The following is a 16,750-nucleotide window of genomic DNA, read 5'->3' as shown; positions in this document are numbered from 1 at the left end:
TAGCCAATTTCTATTCACATCTCAAGGATCAATTCTTGGTTTTTCTACAGGCGGTGTTCTCTCTCTCTCCCTCAGTCTCTCTCTCTCTGTCTCTGTCTCTCTCTCTCTGTCTCTCTCTCTCTCTCTCTCTCTCTCTCCCCCCTCTCTCTCTCTCTCTCTCTCTCTCTCTCTCTCTCTCTCTCTCTCTCTCTCTCTCTCTCTCTCTGTCTCGGTCTCTGTCCTCTCTCCACACCTTTTCCATGTTTATTTTTATTTCGGGTGTTCATGAAATCTTTCATGTTGATCCTTAATGATTTCAAATTGATGATTCAAATGGTCTATCTATGGTTGATGATATACAGTCAAGTATGTATCATTTATTTGTAACTTTGTGTAACCCTAGCCTGTGGAACAAAATTAGAGATATATTTCATATATTCCTTATAGACAGCTACATCAACATAATGAATAATCAAAGAATTTCCCTTTTTTCTCATGATTGCTAAATTATACAAACTTATTGAGATCAAACATCATATTATAGCTGCTTAAGATCGTACCTAGAGAAATGAAAAAAACGTTCTTGTCATTCAGAAATGCATATAGAAAATGTAGGTTCAGGAAATAAGGCCTTTAGAAAATGACATAATCACTTTCCATATAAACAAATGTTTTTAAATATTTATAATTTCTCACTTTGGTGCTCAATTTCCTTGTAGTTTCAATTACTAAACTAAATAATTGCACATTAACCCTTCAGACACACATCGAGATGAACTTTCCCATAGCTTTTCTGCTTCTTCAATGTGGCATACCCCTTCTCATGATGTTTACCAAGGCACTCCAGAGACCTAGGAAACTTTATCCTTGTGAAAGTAAAGCACGTTTTAAACAAAGCATACGGTCATACTAAGAGGAGAAGCATTATTTATAGTGAGTGAATTTCTACATTGATAATATACAGCAAGTATTCATGTAAAACAATTGACTTAAGTACTTAAATGAAAAAATACTTTATCATGTAATGCCATATAGTCAGTTTTGGACTAGATCTTCCCAGCACTGACTCCTAGCAGTAGATTTAGCACAGCTCTGAAGTCAAGAGAACATCTGTGGACACTCACTCTAAGGAGTCTTACAGATTTGCCTTGACAGTTCTCCTCTGTCAGTCTGGTAGCCACATGCCAACCGTGGCAGTGCTTGCTTTGCCCTCCTTCAGGTATTTGCTAGGTCACTGGGTATGCGGTGACTTTCCTAGTGTCCTGTGCTGTAAGCCTTAGCTTCCCTCCCCTTTAATTTCTCATTTTCTATGGTTTTACATGATACTTGAATGTGTGTACAGCCCCAGAATACTCTGAGAACACATCACACAAGCCCCCTTTGATTTGGTGATTTCTCTCAGACCTGGAAATGCTGGTGGATCTTCCAGAAGCACAACCTAAAATCATTTCTGTTGTCTCATGCAAAATGTGTCATTAGAGTTATGTCATTTAGAGAAAGAAAAACAGTGGCAACAGCAGTGGCTCTAAAATCATATTGCACAGAATGAAAACCCCAGTCCTTCGCTTGCTAGCCCATTTTCCTTGATCACATCATGTACCCCTTCCAACCCTAACTTCCACACTGGTAGGAAAGAAAATTGCCATCCCTGTGTCAAAGAGCTATTCTGAACTTAAATGAAAAGCTAAACAAAGGGCTTACTATGCTGGTTTGAACAATATATGTTCTATAAAGTACAGAAAGTAAAAATCGGCTTTGTTTCTCCTGCCTAATCCAGTATGTCCAGATGATTCTAGCCAGCACAGTTAAATAAGTACTCAAGGCAAAAGAACAACCGAAACTCAATCAGCAAAACATGTATCCCTGAAGATTTCCTCCTTGCCCTTCACTGACCTTACTGCACATGCCCCTATATCAGAAGATGTTTGGTGTACAGCAGGGTGCTTGGTACTCAGTGTGCTCAATAAAGTATAACTAATTTTGAAAAGACTGTTTTCGTGGGTTAATCCAAGAAATTGCTCTAAATCACATACTCAAATGGGTACGTATAACTCGGAGACCAATTTTTTTAAAAAAGCATGCATTGCCTGACACTTTCCTCCTGTCACCCGGTGATCTGCCAGTGCAAGATTGTTGGGGCAGCTGGCCCAATCCCTGCGTTCAGGGGCGTGGCTGCCCCAGCGGAGTAGCATTCCCCTTAAATAGGATCGGGGCGCCGGGAGGAGCCCCGTTTTTGCTCTCCCCTGCGTTCTGCTCCGCTGGACCCTTGGTTCTGTAAGTTCCCTTATCTCCCCTTGTATTAAAACTGATTAATTATAAAAGGACTATCGTGGTTATTCCCTAACTCCTACAACCGCCGGTACCGTTGTCGGTACACAAGATATCCCACCAGAGATGCACACAGTGAGGTTCTAATGATCTGTAATTTGCTCTGGATTTTTTGTTTGTATGTTTGTTTTTGCAGGGGTGGGGTCTGTTTAATCATTTCATCGTTGCCCTAGTGGCAAGAGTACTTGTCCATCTACTAGCAACCTTTTTCTGATAACAAAGTCTGAGAACTGTTATTGAGTGCTGCTGCTGACTAAAAGTCCTTCCAGGGATGAAAGGATGTTTGGAGTGGGTGTGGCAGGTAACTTGGTGCTTCCACAATTTATCCTGTTGCTCTCAAGAGCATTCTGCATCCAGGGGAAATGGACAGGCAGCTTAGGCTCAACCTAGTAGGTTACCACATCAATTGCATGCCTGTGTTCACATAATAATAGACAAATATACCCAAGGAACTAATTCCTTAAGTTTCCAACAATCTTCAAATGAAGAATTATTTGACAAGCTTTGAGACCAGGCTGACTAGCCAGTAAATCCTGTGACCTCTAGTCAGTAATGGGCTTCCAGGCTAAGTTGACTTGTTCTTACCCTTGGGTAATGTCTTGACTATTCCCTCTTTAGCTTCTCGTCTGTGTGTCTGTGTGTCAGTTACCTCCCTGGGTAATTGTATAGATGAAACCTATGGGCATCTCTCCAAATCCCATTGCTACATTAGACATTTTCTCTGTTATCTAACGGCTAGGGAAGCACTCACCTGTTCTCATGCTAACTGTATGACATACACCTGCCATTTCACTGTCAGTCCTGGACAGCTAAGCACTAACTGACATGACATCCAGGTGTCTGCAGCCACCTTGAGCAGAGTTTTCAGGAATTATCTGCAAAACCAAATGTGTGAAATCTCAGTTCAAATTATGAAACTTCGAAACAAGCAAACCACAATGGGGAAAAGGTTGTCTAATGACAGAGACTGAGGTCATGATAAGCTCCACATGATGGAGCACAGGAACCTTGCTGTGTGACAACCTCAGTAAGAAACAGGTGAGGGCAGGTGGACACAGTCAAGCAGAATGGCAGTTGAAAAGTGAAAAGAGCTCAGATTACGCTAGCTGCTGTATCTGCCCTGAGAGCCACAGAGTCAGGGCTCAGCATCACTGCCTATAGATTTGAGGATCCAGAATTCCCACTGCTCCATTCGTCTTTGACCTTCCTCTCATGGCTGCCTGACAGAAATCCACCTTTTGCGAGGGCTTCCTTCTGCCCTATGGGTCTTCCTCTCTCCAGCCCTGACAACCTCACCTCATTACTGTCTATGACCTTCTGAAGTTACTTACTTTCCTATTAGTCAGGACTCACAGAGGGTTGCATGTTTTACAAACTTTTGTTTTGGTCATTTTTCTTCAAAATTTTTATCTCACTCAGCCAATTATGAAGGTTTTTTCTCATGAAGATCAACAATGGGCTCCATCCGAGATCGGTTGCCACCCTTGTGGCTCCTTTTTGCATTGGTAACTCCTTGAGTTTTAGATTTTAAATTTCACCGAGGGTGAAAGTGAACTGAGATTCTCATCTGAACATAGCCGAGCTGCCAGTGTTAACCCTGTGTGCCTGCCGCACTTCCGCTCCCCAGCACCCAGATGCGCTGTCTCTCGGCTAAGAGGGCATAGGCTTTTCACATAGCTCTCTTTGTCCTGAAACTATCCCTCCATTATCCCAGAGCTGGACCTCTCCCTTCTTTCTGCTAAATACAAGTAGTTTTCCATTCCTGTTCACGCTCCCTTCTCCTCCAGTCCCATCGCTTGCTGCAGAAGCCCTTGGTGTTAGCAGTACCTTGCAAACCTGGCCAACCTCTACACTTTGACAGAGGACTTGGTTCCTCCTTTCTAGGGTGGTTTTGCCCTAGAGACTGTGTCAGCCCAACTTCCTGTTTCAGTTGCCTTTGTGCCTGCGTTTTGTTTATTTAACTTTCTCTAATTATCTATGTGTGATGATACACATTTTTTCACTGAAAAGAAATAAGACTTATTCAGGACCCTTCCCAGAAGAGGTGAGCACCACAGGAGACCAAAGGAAACAATGGAGAGTCAAGATGAGAATTGTCCTTGTCAAAGACCTCCCAGTGGGATCCCTCCTCCCAGTACTCCTTCAGCCTGCCTTTTCCCTGGATACCCAGTGTCCCTTGGCCTCTGCCCAGCTGTTAAACACTGTAATTCCTCCAGAGTACTGGCTTTTCTCTGTGCTCCATTTGGAGCTCCCCAGACTGCAGGATGAGTCAGATGCCTAGTGAGTTAACAGGCCTTGTTCCTTCAGGTCTCAGGGAATAGCTAAATACCAATTCGATAAAATCAAGTTCATCCTGAAAGAAAAGAAGGGTTCAACGGAAAGCCTGTATGAGCTGGCTCCCAGGGAGATTTTTTCAAGGTGTTTTCATTGCAATCTCAATCCTCTGATTTTGCTGACATCATGATGTCTGCATGTTGTAGATGACATGTGACAGAAGTCATGGAGCTAGGAAGCCAGAGAATCCAAATTAAAAATCAGTGTATCTAGCCTTGCTCAACATTTATTCAGACTAATGGTATACCTGATCTCTCAAATTTACTGCAGTGTTTCTCAGTTTCTCAGAGAGATTCATGGTGGCCTTTATCTGTTAAGTATTTCTCATGACATTGTAAAGTTATCTTTGAACAGAAAAGGATCTCTGTAAGTTCACTGTGTAGATCCTGTCTCACAATCGAAGAAGTGTTATGTGACAGTCTGATCACATAGCTCAGAGCTGGAGCACATGCTTAGCATGCAGTTTAATAAATGTGTGAAAAATAAGAAAACTAGTTGATTTTTTTTTTTACTTTGGTTGATTCTTTGTGGATTTCACATCATACATTCCTATCCTACTCATCTCCCTGTCCCCTCGCAACCGCCCTCTGCCCTTGCAACCTCCCCCAAAAGCAAAACCTAATATAAAAAAAAAACCAAAAACCTAACAAAGAACCAAAACAAAAATAAAAACAAAAACAAAAAAGAAAAAATCTTGTTGTGGGATCTGTAGTGTGGCCCGGTGAGCCACACAGATTGCCCTTTAGTCTATACATGTTTATTATAAGTGATCAATGCTATGAGTCATTGGTCTGGCTCAAGGCCTCTGGCTTCTGCTACACCATCGATAATGGGCTCTCACTGGGGTTCCTCTTGGATATCCTGTTGTCCTGTGTCATGGAGATCCTGTTGTTTGGGATTTATTTGTAGGTTTGTCCTCTTCGAATGCTCCAACAGTTCATGGATTTGGTGAGTGTTGGGGTGGGCTAACTCATAGCCCTAGTTCTGAGCCTGGGTGGTAGCAGGGTTGGTCAGCTTGATAGATTTCCCTTCTCATTACTACCCAGATGAGCTCTCCAGCACTGCCTCAGCTAGCTCACCCAATGCCAGAAAATGGAGCAGCCTAGATGCTCGCCAATTGATGAATGAATGATGAAAATGTGATACATATGTATGATGGAAATTCATTCAGCTATAAAGAAAACTTTAACTTTAAAATTGGTATGTAAGCAAAGCATTATACTAACTGAGGTAACACAGACTCAGAAATATAAATGCTACATAGTCTCTCTCATGTGTATCTAAGCACTGAACCTTTAGATTTGTATGTTTTAACTGGAATACCCATAGACATCAGGGACCAAGTAAAAGTCTAGGAAAGTGATTGAAAGGGAAGAAAGAGTACATAACAAGTGGTATTAAGTGAGAAGGAGTAATAATGGAGCCTGGTAAGCTAAGGGGGTGAGGGATAAGAAGGTAAGATAGAGGAAGGGACTAAGAAGGAATAACGAACATTGAAGACCCTTGAAAAAGCCACAGAGAAACCTAGTACTTTAGAAACTTCATAAAATGCGTGTTAATATAACAATAATTTGAATGGAATTATCTTATGATGAATTAAAGGAGTAATGCCTTGCCCAGACACCAGAGACTATCAAACTAAAAGCCTAGTACCAACTAGTGCTTATCTCGCTTTTGAGTTGTTGGAGCCCCACACATATCCAGAACATTACAAAGTACTGCTATTGCTGTTGGTTACCCTCCAGAGCTTGAGAGTTAGACCCTATTGTTGGAGACACCACATACCAGAAAAATCAGGCTGGCACTGACCCAGAAGCTTTTCCCTACTGGCTGGTTTTTATGGTACTGGAAAGTGCTGTACTCACTATTCTTGGAGAACAGTAATCAACAACCTGACTCAGCTGTGAATACAAGTTGTAATAACAACTGACCTGGCAAAGTAGATCCTCTGGTGTAGTAGTGGCAGAAATGTTATAGGAGTAACAAACTTCTTTCTGATTGGTTTAGAAGGCCTGCTCCACAAAACAGAACTCGTTTCTAGTACTGTTAAATAGGCCAAGAACCAGTGACTGGATAGTTCATAGACTCTAGGGGAGAAGGAATTTTTATTATTCTGCTAAGAGGACATAGTGCTACATTCCTATGTACTTATCTTTATGCCAATAGATTAGTGCATCTCTCAACCCTCATCAAAGAAGTTTCTTTTTGTAGTAGATGGTGTTTAATGCAGAGACTCACAACTGCTCATTGTGCAGAGAACAAGAGTTGTGGAGTTGTTGGTCCTAAATGGGACATATATATCATCCCCATTCCCCTCAAGACTTGTGGACTATCTCAGAAGTGACAGAAAGCCTATAAAAGCTGAAAGCATTGGATGACTGCTTCAACACTGTGTTTTCCAGATAAGACAGGACTATTGACTACAACTTGCAGTTGTCATGACTGCATGTACAAGATCTACACAAGAGCAAACTAGCATAACTCAAGCATGGATGGGAGAAGAGCACATAACGTCCCTTTCTCCCTAGCTGAAGAACTTTTGGCAATCTTGTGGCTATAAGAGGGAGAGAGAGTTGGTTTTCTTCAGAGATACAGCCTCTTATTGGATACACATGTTCCAGTATATGTCTCTATACCAATGTATATGCTAGCAATATTAAGTAGATTGAGTGGTTTTAAAAAATGACCACACAAAATTGGGAGGGAAAAGTGGTAATTGTTATAGGAAATATTTTAAGAAAGAAGATGAAGTGAAGATTTCCTTCAAAACATAGTATATGCATATATGAAATTCTCAGACAATAAAAACACTTCTACTGAGAATTGCTTGCCCCATACAAAGACCAGGGATCACCCAGTATGCAGAAAAATTGTCCATTTTCATTTGATCAAGAGAGAAATGGTGGGACATTTATTACTGCCCTAATTGTGTGAGAGAGAATCTAGAAATATATTAAAAATAAAAGGAAGTGATACCAGTAGAAGAAGGCATATATAAAGAACAACACATGTATCTGATTTAGTCATATCATAGACACCTAGACAGAGAGAAATGTAGTTTGATCATATAACGGTTTTCTTTTCTCTACTTAAAAACATTTTTAAATTTTGTTTACTTTGTTTGGGGGTAATTTCATATATGATCACTGTATTTACATCATTCTCCTTGTTCCTCTCCTCCCCTAATTCCTCTTGTGTTCATCCCACTCCTTCCAACATGTATAGCCTCTTATTCTTTAATTGTAATTATTAAATACATATATATATATGTTTATAAATATAGGATGCTGAGATGATTCTCTTCTATGTGTTTAGGGCTGACCTCTTAGAATTGGCTAGCCTTTTCTTGGGAGCTAGTCCCAGTACAAAAGAGTATTTTACATGCCCAATTTTTCAGAATTACTAGAGGACTTAATGGTTCTTCATTGATCTAATTATTACTTAAGTGATAAGTAAATTAAATAATTTTGAATTAGTTGGAGAACCAATCAATTTAATAAAGTTTACTTTCAAGAATACTGACAACTGATAGGCAACTGCACAATTAAGATAACTCTTAACATTGTAAGAATGAATGTTTATATTATGTAGCTAAACAATTTGCCGTAGCTTATGTTCATCTCCACTTTCAAAGAAGAAAAAGTATGTTACTCAATCAAATTGGGTTTATGAAACCACATATCAAATACCCTATTTTCCAAAATATAGTCAAAAACAAGAATCACCGGGAGCTGCGATGGTTCGTGGGTGAGCCTCGGAGGGTACTGCGTCGGTCCCCACCTGGAATAAAAGATGACAACAGCAGCCAGACCGACTTTTGAACCTGCCAGAGGTGGAAGAGGAAAAGGAGAAGGGGATTTGAGCCAGCTCTCAAAGCAATATTCAAGCAGAGACCTTCCCTCCCATACAAAGATAAAATAAAGACAAACTACACAAGATGCTCCTGAAGAGGTTCGCAACCATGACTTTAGGAGAGAATTGGAAGAGAGAGAGAGAGCTGCTGCAAGGGAAAAAAATAGGGACCGTCCGACCCGAGAACATACAACTTCCTCTTCCGTGTCCAAGAAGCCCCGCTTAGACCAGATCCCCGCTGCCAACCTTGATGCCGATGACCCTCTCACGGATGAGGACGAAGAGGACTTTGAAGAGGAGAGCGACGATGATGACACCGCGGCTCTTCTGGCAGAGCTGGAGAAAATCAAGAAGGAAAGAGCTGAGGAGCAGGCCAGGAAGGAACAAGAACAAAAAGCAGAAGAAGAGAGAATTCGCATGGAAAATATTCTGAGTGGAAACCCTCTCCTTAATCTCACTGGCCCATCCCAGCCTCAGGCCAACTTCAGGGTTAAAAGAAGGTGGGACGATGACGTCGTTTTTAAGAACTGTGCAAAAGGAATAGATGATCAGAAGAAAAATAAAAGATTTGTAAACGACACACTGCGATCTGAGTTTCACAAGAAGTTCATGGAGAAATATATTAAGTAGTACAGTTTTATGTGCTTAATTAAAGTCTGAAATGTTAAGGATCAAAAAAAAAACAAGAATCACCATATTTTATCTGCAAAAACCTTTCTTGATCTTTTATTTTAATGTATATGAATAACTGATTTCACCATAACTGCTAAATGTGAAATTCACAGTTTTTCCACTGTCTACTTATTTTGTATCCGGGATTTGACTCTGCCCCACTAGGCGCTGGTCTTTTTCTCCTGAAACACTTGGATGATCTATCTATGTATCTTCTTGTCCTTCACACTATAGACAATGGGACTTAGCACAGGGGGAGAAGGTAGATATTGGCCATGAGCATGTGCACAACTGATGATAAATGTTTCCCAAATCTGTAGATCATGGTGGCACCGATGAGAGGAATATAAAAGAGAAACGCAGCACAGATGCGAGAGAGACGGGTGTTGAGGGCTTTGAGCCTCTGGTCTCTGAGGCAATGCCCAGCAATGTCTTCAGGATGAGCATGTAGGAGAAGAGAATGATGAGAGCATCAACCCTCATGTGAGAATGACGACGATGAGCCCATAGAGGCTGTGGACACGGTGCTGGCACAGGCTAGGCGCATCATATCTTGGTGAAGGCGTATGAATAATAAGACAATGGAATGCCAGAATGATAGCCTCTTTGTAAGAAAAGGCACAGGGAAGACCACACAGACTGCCTGGGCAAAGACAACTAGTCCAGTCTTTCTAATAAGGCCACCAGTGAGGATGGATGCATAATGCAGAGGTTCTCAGATGGCCACAGATCTGCCGAAGGCCGTGAACACTAGGACTCCAGATTCTACTACTCCAAATCCATGAATGAAGAACATTTGTGTTACACTTGCATCAAAGGGAATCTCAGCGGCATTGAAGCAGAAGATGCTGAGCATAGAGGGCAGAGTAGACATGGAGAGACTAACATCAGTCAGAGCTCATGGAGGCTCTGCTCCACCTTGACAACCGCTAGGATGGTGCCATTTCCCAGCACGGTGAGTATGTAGAGAAATCCCAGGAAAAGGCCACCTATGGGTTCTTGTCTCGCATTCCTGGGATGCCTGTCAGAATGAAACTTTGATGATTTGCTATGGGAAATTTTCTTGTACTTTATAAAGATTTGTCACTTGTATCATCTTAATAAAACACTGATTGGCCAGTAGCCAAGCAGGAAGTATAGGTGGAGCAACAAGAATAGGGGAATTCTGGGAACAGGAAAGGCTCAGTCTATAGTCATCACCCAGACACAGAGGAAGCAAGATGAGAATGCCTCACTGATGAAGGTACCAAGCCACATGGCTAACACAGACAAGAATTATGGGTTAATGTTGGATGTAAGAGTTAATAAGAAGCCTGATCTAATAGGCCAATCAGTTTATAATTAATATAGACCTCTGTGTACTTCTTTGGGACTAATGGCTGCAGGACCAGGAGGAACAGAAACCTCTGGCAAAGTGATATTTATGGGAAGCATTTGAGTTGATCTTGGTGATCTCACCATTAGATAAAGCCGGTCTCTCCCACTTAGCTCACAGCTCCTAAACTAAAAAGATAGTTTCACATGGGATAAACAAATGGCTTTATAAATACTAGACAAGAACAGAGAAAGGAATCAGGTTAGCAAATAGTACCTAGGTACTTTGTGTTCTTATGTACGCATGTATGTATGTATATATACATACATACTTGTGTATGTGTGTATATATATGTATATATATTTTACTATGCCCTTAAACCACTGTGTTTATAATGAATTATGAACTATATGTGATGATAGACATGGTTGTAGATATTCTTGTTCACTACGTACACATCATTTAGTATTTAATGCTCACAAATGTCAAAAATATACAATATTTATAATTTTAATTTTAAGGAAGCAAAGAACAAACAATAAGATATATAAAAATTTATGCTGTTTATTTTCAGATTCTCTTAACACACCAGACATCTAGGAACCAATATTGAAAACTCTATTTATTCAAGCAAAATTTAACTCCTTTTTAAATTTACCTCTAAAATATAAGAAAAGTTTATCTTTCCTTCCCATTCTTTTTTGATGAAGGAAAATATTTGAAACAAAGTCTCACTATGTATCTGAGGTTGGTCTTGAACTTATGGTCCTGCCTTGGCCTCATGAATGCACACGTACCACCATCGTCAGCTTCCTTTCTCTCTAGTTTTATAGCTAATAGTGTGGCTGTCTTATTTCAGGCTCCCTAAGTTGTTTTTTTCACATCCACACCTCTTTCAGCACATTTTTTTCATTCTGAAGGTAGGATAAAATTTGTTCTATAAATCTGAGTTACCAATCACAAACAAAATTTTCTTTATGAACTTTGATGTACTTAGAGGAGAGTCATAACTTGCACTGTCAGAGCCCTCACAGAAGGATACAACGACACCTACCTACATTTACATCTCTAGCAACTTAAACAAGTTACTCTTTCATTTGGTCCCTTCAGCCAAATTTGCATCCCTGGATCTCATTAAAATACTTCCTGAGACCAAGTTTCCAGAAAATGCCTTTTCTGATTTTGTTATTATGTCTCCCCCACATCTGCTTCTCTTTGTCTGGCCAGATAAACCCTTTTCCAAATGCTAGCAGGAGTTTAAAACTCTTTGGCAAACTCCTTTCACATGCTGCAATCATTTTTTTTATAAATTCATGAGTTAATTAAACATTGCATAAGTATTGAAAGTAAAACATAATAAAGGATAAAATATTTCATTATTCATTACTTCATAAAGCATACATGAAGAATATACAAGCATTTTCATATTGTTCAGTGAAGGAAAAAAACAACAAATGAATGAAAATAGATTATTACATATTAGGCTCTCTCAAGGATTTTTGAAAACCATCAAATACCTCCATTATCTTCTTTCTGTGGATTGAAATTGTCAACCAAGGAGGGGGAGTTTCTTCTCAAGGCCACAGAAAATGCGTGGGACACTTTGGAGGTAAGAAATAGTGAACTTTTCTCACATACATATTTGTGAGAGAGTCAGAGCGAGAGAGAAATGCAATCCAAAGAGCTGTTCTGAGAACTCTAAGTGGAGGAGGGGTAGTGCCCCTGCTCCTTCTGTCCCGTTTCTGTTAGGAGATGAGTAATTGCTATGTGGGGTCCATGATCACAAATAAACTAGTTTTCAGACTGTGATCTCTTGGAATCCTTGAAAGGTAGAGTCCATGTCCATTTACAAAACCATGCTGCCTTGTAACAAGACTCCAGGCTTCTCTCCAAGTAGATGGAGACCTCTAAGAAAGCACCTGATAGTGTCTGTCTAGTCCTACGTTCTGAGCATGGGGCTTTGTGAGACTTCACGTGCTCTATAGCAGCCTTTCATTTCTCAGAGGCTGTTGATCCCTCCTTCCAGGCAATTCGGATGCCCCCTTAATTATCAGAGGAGCATCTCTTAGCACTGCTTACTTAGTGTTCCATAGGTTTGAGTAGATTGTGCCTTTATTTTCATTAAATTCTAGGAAGTAGTTAATTTCTTTATTTCTTCCTTGACCCAGGGAAGATTCAAATGAGCACTGTTCAATTTCCACGAGTTTGTAGGCTTTCTGCAATCAGTGCTGTTGTTAAATTCTAAAATGGTAATCCAATAAGATACAGGGGGTTGTTCCAATTTTTCTGTAATCTGTTGAGGTTTTCTTTGTTCCCGAGTATGTGGTCAGTTTTAGAGAAAGTTCCATGAGGTGCTCAGAAGAAGGTATATTCTTTTGTGTTTGGGTGAAATGTTCCGTAGATGTTTGTTGAGTCCATTTCAGTCATGACATCTGTTAGTTCTCTTATTTCTTTCTTAAGTTTCTGTCTGGTTGAGCTGTCCATTGAGGAGAGTTGGGGTATTGAAGTCTCATACTATTAGTGTGTGGGGTTTGGTGTGTGATTTAAGCTTTAGTAATGCTTCTTTTAAATATGAGAGTGCCCTTTATTTGGGCCATAGATGTTCAGGATGGAGACTTCATCTTGATGGATGGTTCCTGTGATAAGTAGAAAGTTTCCTCTTCCATCTCTTCTGATTGATTTTGGTTTTACATATTATGATAGCTACACCTGCTTGTTTCTTATGTCCATTTGACTGGAAAATCTTTTACTCTGAGGTAATGTCTGTCTTTGAGGTTGAGGCATGTTTTTTGTATACAGTAGATGGATGGATCCTGCTTTCATATCCATTCTGTTAGCCTGTGTCTTTTTATGGGTGAATTTAGTCTGTTGATATTAAGAGATATTAATGACTAATTAATGATTGTTAATTCCTGTTATTTTAGATGGTAGTGTTTATGTATTTGTTTTCTTTGGGACTTGCTGGTGTGAGTTTATCTGTTCCCTGTATTTTTGTGGGTGCAGTTAGCTTCCTTGTGTTGGAGTTTTCCTTCTAGTACTTTCTACAGGGTTGGATTTGTGGATAGGTAATGTTTAAATCTGGTTTTGTCATGGAATATCTTGTTTTCTCCATTGATGGTGATTGAAAGCTTTGCTGGGTATAGTAGTCTGGACTTGCGTCCGTGGTCTCTTAGTGTTAGCAGCATATCTTTCCAAGACCTTCTGGCTTTCATGGTTTCCAATGAGAAGTCAGATGTAATTCTGATGGGTCTGTCTTTATATGTTACTTGACCTTTTTCCTTTGTAGCTGCTAATGTTCTTTCTTTATTCTGAATGCTTTGTGTTTTGATTATTGTATGGTGAGGGGACTGTTTGTTGTTTTTGTTCCAGTCTATTTGTTGTTCTGTAAGTTCTTGTGCCTTCATGGTGATATCCTTCTTTATGTTGAGAAAGTTTTCTTATATGATTTTGTTGAATATATTTTCTGTGCCTTTGAGCTGGAATTCTTCTCCTTCTTCTATCCCTATTATTCCTAGGTTTAGCCTTTTCATGGTATTCCAGATTTTCTGGATGCTTTGGGTTAAGAATTTGTTGGATTTATTGTTTTCTTTGACCAATAAATCTGTTTCCTCTATTATATCTTCAACACCTGAGATTCTTTCTTCCATCTCTTGTATTCTGTTTGTTATGCCTGCCTCTGTCATTCCTGTTCATTTACCCATCAGCCTACCTCCTCAATTTTGTCTTTATTTTAACTTCTCCATGAACTATTTTCTTTCCTTCCATATACTTCTTTTATTCCTAATAAAAGCATTTATGTTTCATATCTTATTTCCCCCTTAGCATTCCATTATAGCATGACTCTCTATATTATTCTCTTCAGTCTTAATCCTCTGAGGATTCTATTTTTAAAATACCCCCAAAGTATCTTCTATATAATATGCCTATGTAGAAGACATAACAAATAAGACTTCTCCTACCTATGTCAATCCATGTGCTCCAGTTCTGAATTATTTTCTCTTCTGTCTTCCCTGAGAATAGCATGCAACATATTTATGAAGATGACTCAGACCTCTGTGGATGTCTACACCCAACATGATTCCATAGGGATATTCAGCTGCACTGAAAACATCCCTTAAGGAGTAATGTACAGCTACTTGGGCTATTCTATTCTTATTCCAAGAACTCTAACCTCTTTCTACAGATAATACAGACCAATATTTTCTTCTCTCAAAACCTTCATTTTATTTTTTATTTGTGTTTTCTCTGTGTCTGTCTACCTCTCTCTATCTCTGTCTCTCTGTTTCTCTCTGTGTGTATCTCCTTCTGCCTATCTGTGTCTGTCTCTTTGTCTCCCTCTGTCTCTGTCTTTCTGTCTGTCTCTCTGCCTCTCTCTTCTTCTCTTTCTCTTTCTCTCTCTCACACACACAGAGAAAGAGAGAGAGAGAGAGAGAGAGAGAGAGAGAGAGAGAGAGTCTGATTTGACTCCCCTTACATTAATCAGTTATAGGTTCATCCCTTTTTGGATCGCAGTCTTCTGTCTCTAAAGCTATTCTTAGCCTCAGTGATAATATCATGCCACAGTTTGTCCTGAAACTATACCAGAGTTCACTCAGTTTTGGATGAAAGAAAAGCTTGCCTAGATTCTGTCCATTATAAACAAAGATTTTTTTTGGATCTGTGGGGGTTCTTGGGTTTTCTGGTTACTATATTATGTCTAAGTTCTTACATTTGTTTTAATACACTTATGTGTGATGATCCTGTCAATGAGAGTATTCTTACTACAAAGCCAGTTACTCCAGTCTGCACCTTTGTGTAGTCTACCCTTCATGGTTCTTTTGGAGCTTATTTGTTTTTCTACATAAGCATATTCATAACGCCACAGCAAATAATCGCATATCAGATAGAAATAATTTACATAGTGATACTTTTTTGTTAGCCATAATTGAGAGTATATAGCAGAACTTTATTTTCTTTTATGCTATTTTCTTGTTTATTTTAGCAAATATATAAAAACTTTAAAAAGTATATGTTCAGTAATATGCAATATGTTGATAGATGTATACATCATTATAATATATTCAAATCAAGTTAAATATTTATTTTATCTTATAAACACTTTCTTATAGGTGCTTGAAATGGACATTCTCTTTATTTGTGGCTATCCTACAATAGCCAATAGAACAATAGAACACAAGAACATTTTTCTCATAACTATAGCTTAGTAGTCATTAACCAAACTCTGCATTCTTCCCTTCCCCATAATCTCTTCAGTCTCTACCCCGCTTTGAATTTTGTGAGGCCAACATTCTTTCACATATGAATGAGATCATTTTTCTTGATTTCCATGGCTTGTTTTATTTAGCATAGTGGCAGAACTTCATTCAGTATGTTTATGACTGAGTAGTTAGCCATTATGCACATATGTGGTTTTTTTTAATCCATTCATCATTTAACAGGCTCTTAGGTTGTTTCTTAGTCATTAGTGCTGCAATAAACATGAATGCAGATGCTTCTTCAACACATTAATTCCATTTCCTTTAAATATATACTCAGAAGAGAGATTTTGGAGTAATGGAAGGGTTCTATTTTCCTGTCTTTTGAAGAAATGAAATACATGACGACTTTATTAATTTGCATCCCCATCACCACTGTCCAAGCATTCCCCTTCTCCACCACCTCACCAACATTGCTATCTGCAGTGACAGGGGGAGAACTCAGCTGCTTGAGGTTCACTTGAACTTCCATGATGATCACCACTGTGGAGCATTTCCTCCTTGCCCTCACTGCCCATCTGTGTTCTTCCTTAGAGAAATGTCTGCCTGGGTTGTTGCTCTCTCCTACCAAGTAACTGTTTTATTTTGTTTTGCTTCATGATCGAGCTTTTGCAGTTCCTTATATACTCTGGGTGTTAGCCCATTGTCACTGGTACAGTTTGTTGATATTTTCCTTATATCCTCTGGGTGTTAGCCCATTGTCACTGGTACAGTTTGTTGATATTTTCCTTATATCCTCTGGGTGTTAACCCATTGTCACTGGTACAGTTTGTTGATATTTTCCTTATATCCTCTGGGTGTTAACCCATTGTCACTGGTACAGTTTGTTGATATTTTCCTTATATACTCTGGGTGTTAACCCATTGTCACTGGTACAGTTTGTTGATATTTTCCTTATACACTCTGGGTGTTAACCCATTGTCACTGGTACAGTTTGTTGATATTTTCCTTATACACTCTGGGTGTTAGCCCATTGTCACTGGTACAGTTGTTGATATTTTCCTTATACACTCTG

The 16,750-nt window shown here is 39.4% G+C and overlaps 2 pseudogenes; one reads left to right on the top strand and one right to left on the bottom strand.

Annotated features, from left to right (window-relative positions):
- Positions 1-8,375: 8,375 nt before the first annotated feature.
- On the top strand, positions 8,376-9,129 carry LOC119803045 (annotated as a pseudogene).
- Positions 9,130-9,365: 236 nt separating this feature from the next.
- On the bottom strand, positions 9,366-16,207 carry LOC119817133 (annotated as a pseudogene).
- Between the last annotated feature and the right edge of the window lie 543 nt (positions 16,208-16,750).

Source organism: Arvicola amphibius, chromosome 1 (assembly GCF_903992535.2).
Source record: "Arvicola amphibius chromosome 1, mArvAmp1.2, whole genome shotgun sequence".
Lineage (NCBI taxonomy): Eukaryota > Metazoa > Chordata > Mammalia > Rodentia > Cricetidae > Arvicola > Arvicola amphibius.
The sequence above is the reverse complement of the archived record's forward strand: the minus strand, read 5'-3'. Positions and strand labels throughout refer to the sequence as shown.